This window comes from Mus pahari, chromosome X (assembly GCF_900095145.1).
Source record: "Mus pahari chromosome X, PAHARI_EIJ_v1.1, whole genome shotgun sequence".
Classification (NCBI taxonomy): domain Eukaryota; kingdom Metazoa; phylum Chordata; class Mammalia; order Rodentia; family Muridae; genus Mus; species Mus pahari.
In genome coordinates this window covers 344,573-348,770 of record NC_034613.1, presented here as the reverse complement: position 1 = coordinate 348,770, position 4,198 = coordinate 344,573, and the positions used below count along the sequence as shown (strand labels likewise).

Genomic DNA, 4,198 nt, shown 5'->3' with positions numbered 1-4,198 from the left:
CAGTGTGTAGCCCAGACTGGCATGGAGCTCTCTATGTAGTCCAGGCTGGTGTATAACAACCCTCCTGCCTCTGTCTCCCAAATTCTCGATTTACAAGTAGGAGGCAATATCCCTGGCAAAACACTGTCAGTTGTCTCTTTTTTTCCCATAAGGGCAGGCAGACATGGTGCTGGAAAAGTATCTGAGAGCTTACATCTGATCCAGAAGCAGGAGACAGGGTGGGGGTAGGTTGGTACAGAGAGACATAGAGTCTTAGTCTTATTCTGTAAGTTCTATCACTCTAGAGAATCCTAATACAATGTCCATGTAGATAATACACCATTCCCATTTAAAGGCAGCTCATTGTATATTTACCAGCTTTGCCAGACCTTGCCTTTACTTTATTATTTGTGTCCGTCACATATCTAGTGCCAAGGTGAGGGCAGAAAATCAGAAAATATACAATGATTATGGTGGTTTGAATGAGAATGGCCCCTATACACTCATATATTTGAATACTTAGTTCTCAGTTGGTAGAACTGTTTGATATATATATGATTTATTGGGATGACTTACAGAGTGTTGTATAACTATGCCCACAATGGCAAGCTGTGAATGGAAGGTTGAGGAATCCAATAGTGCTTAGTCCCACAAGGCTGAATATCTCAGCCAGTCTTCTGTATATGCTGGGATCCTGAAGAAGTAGAATGTGCTGCCAAGGCAGGGGCAAGCAGGCAAAGAGCAAAAGCTTCTCTCCTCTACGTCCTTATATGGACTTCCAGCAGAAGATATGGCCCAGATTAAAAGTGTGTCTTCTTCTCTCAAGATCTGACCAAAGGTGTGTGTCTTTCTAACTCAAAGGTCCAGACTGAAAGTGGACCAAAGAAAACATTTCTCACAGGTATGCCCTCTATTTCTGGGTTGTTCTTCATTCCAGATGTAGCCAAGTTGACAACCAAGAATAGCCATCACAGACAGTAAAATGATAATTTTAGCCAAAAGCTGTAAGCTCCCTGTGATCTTTATCACACTACTCCCTCCAAAAAGGTGGCACCAGGACAGAGAGACCAGGAGATAACAACACAAGTTATGGGGTAATGTTTCTCTTAGGAGTTAAGTGTAGATGCCAGCTCTGTGAACTTAAAACTTCACAGCTTTATCCAGATATGCCTAGAATTGAAAGTCTCATTCAAACCTCCTTTAAATCAGAAAAGAGATCAGAAACTCTTTGATGACAGCCTTCCGGGAGAGAGGGTATATCTCACATTGTCTTCTGTTTATATCACATAGCCTTAAGCTATAACTCCAATTAGCTGTGTTTTAGGTCTTTGCCTATGTGGCAACATACATAGGTATGAAGATGCAATGAAAGAGCTATTCCTTGATGAGTAAAAATCTAAGATGCCAGGCTAGGGGCATGGCTCATTTGTTAAAGTGCTTGTGTTAGAAGCATGAGGATTTGAGCTAAATCCCTGGTATGTGCCTGACTTAGTGATGTCTTTTCATAGCAATGAAACCAGAAGACAGAACAGGAATACTGGAAAATCCCTTAGGCTCACTCCCCAGCCACTCTAGCCTAATTGATGAGTTCCAAGCTAATATTATAGGTCTTCTGTCAAAGTGGGTTGGCTGCATTCCTGATAATGACACCTGAAGTGGTTGTAATACAATGTCTACTGGTACATTCACACATGTACACATGTACCTGCACTCACACAATTCTCCACTTATAAAGGGATGTATTGCCTTTCCTTTTTAATGTGACTATTCATTCTCAATGTATTTTGCTGCTTCTTTTCTCTTTAGCCATTTCACTCTGTATAAAGGTCAGATTGTGAGATCATCCAATGGAAGGGCTTCAGCTTCTTGGTCTTTTCAAATAGAATTGCCATTACACTGAATGAAATATGGTAGACTTGTCTGTCAAATTAAAATTAATGTTTGCATTGACACTGACAGGAAAATCCATTCTTCAAACCAAGTTACTATAAATTTATTTTTCTCTGTGTCTTGTGACACTACTTTATCAAGTGTTATGAAAATTCTATTATGTGACTGTGGAGTACCTGATGACTAGAAATTGAACTCATTTTTCTTTGTCTAGTCTCACAGTAACTATGCCAGTTCTCATTGTGCACTAAAATGTCAAACTAAAATGTAAAGTGCATCATCCCTGTGGCGTTTGCTTCATCTATATGTGACGTGTACTTAATTATTTTGAAAAGTAAATCATGGTAACTCTAAAATCAAATTCCTTGGAAGCTGAATAATATTATTAAACAAACATAAAATTAAAATAATAATTAAATTATTTCTATGACTAATCCTACATCCAGAACCTTTCTATAGAAAAACCCCTAATGCTAGGGGCATTTCAAGCTCACACACACCAGTTCTAAGAGTTGGTATTCCAAGTCTTAGGACCTCGCTCAGGGATAAAAGTGCTCTTGATCTAGGGCCATCCAATAAACCAGATAGAACATGTTTCTGAACAAAGAAATAATATTCATTTCTCCTACCTCAGTCAGGCGAATGAAAAAAAAAAGTGAGCTAATTTTTACTTGATTCTTTGACAACAGAGACATTCAGCTTCTGTTCTTTGAGGATTTAATAGGAATTAGTCACATAGATCTTCCTATAGAAAGGGGCATCTTTGTAACAAAATAACTGTGAAAAGAACCTGTGGAATTCCAAACACCCTATCTTAAGGCACACCTTCCCCAGAGAAACTTCTTGACTAGGCACTTGCAAGAATAGTTGTAACAATATGTCAGAGGAGAGGTGCAGTATTCCTTTTGAGGTTCTAAGACTAAATGGTTCCTAAGATGATATTTTATATTTTATATGTACAAACAAGTGTAGGAAAGGAAGATTTAGGAGAGAGAAGAAAGCTTAGGGATTGAGCATTATTCATATAATGAAGACTTTTAAAATTTTGCTTTAATGAATTCAAAAGCCTAAGCATCTGTGAACACACTGAATGCATTGGTCCACATGAAAACTCAACACTTAAAACAGTAAGGTGATAGACAGTAAACTTGTCTTTAAGATGGAGATATTACGGTGGTGGCTGTGGCGTCAGAGGGGCATCTCCAATCATGGATGAACCACCCTCTGATGTGCTCGCATTCTTGCGCCAGCACCCCAGCTTGAGATTACTGCCCAACACCCACAAGGTTTGCTGCTCCCTAACTGGCCATGAGCTGCCCTGCCGTCTGCCGGAGCTCCAGGTCTACACCCACGGCAAGAAGTACCAGCGGCTGTCAAGTGCCTTCTCTAACTTCGATTACGCAGCTTTCGAGCCACACATTGTGCCCAGCACAAAGAATCGGCACCAACTGCTCTGCAAACTCACCCTGAGGCACATCAATAAGTCCCCAGAACATGTGCTGAGGCACACCCAGGGCTGGAGGTATCAGAGAGCACTTCATCAATATCAAGAGTGTCAGAAACAAGGTGTGGAGTATGTCCCTGCCTGCCTTCTACACCAGAGGAAGAAGAGGGAGGACCAGATGAATGGTAATGAGCTCCCAGGCCAGAGAACAGGTTTCTGGGAGCCAGATTCCAGTGACGAGGGAGGCGCCTTGAGTGACGACAGCATGACAGACCTATATCCACCTGAGCTGTTCACAAAGAGAGAACTAGGCAAGCCTGAGAACGGTGACACTCCTGAAGACTTTCTGACAGACCAACAGGATGAGAAGCTGGAGTATTCAGAAGAGAAGAGCACTAGAGAGAGAGGAGAGGCCAGAGTGGGCCACAAGAGGGGCTGTAACCTGAGGAAGAAACAGCTCACCTCCTTGACCAAGAAGTTCAAGAGCCATCACCACAAGCCCAAGAACTTCCTTTCCTTTAAGTAGCTGGGGAGATGAAGCCTGCAAAAAAAAAAAAAAAGCCTTTGGATGTCCTTGGAACTGGCCACTGATGTCCTGACATTGGCTGTTGCCCAGAGTGGGCCTGTAGGTTCTGTTCAGAAGATGGCAGCGGCAGGGACTTGAAGATTCCTCTCCATGCATGGCTTTCTCTGTAGTGTTCAGTGACCCTTGCTGTAGCTCACTATAGCATCCTGAAACCTAGCCAGGTTCCCGGCTATGGCTGGTCACCACATAGGATCACACTATATACCACAAATGCCATTATTTATTTTGATGTTTCCAAAGATCAGAACATTTTCAAACACAACTAAGATATAAAATACAGCTTAAAAATGAGGTTTATA

The 4,198-nt window shown here is 41.6% G+C and overlaps 1 pseudogene across 1 annotated transcript; it reads left to right on the top strand.

Annotated features, from left to right (window-relative positions):
* Positions 1-3,077: 3,077 nt before the first annotated feature.
* LOC110314137 lies at positions 3,078-3,839 on the top strand (annotated as a pseudogene). The gene has a single exon (XR_002380155.1). The product of XR_002380155.1 is annotated as a surfeit locus protein 2 pseudogene (transcript).
* The last annotated feature ends 359 nt before the right edge of the window (positions 3,840-4,198 follow it).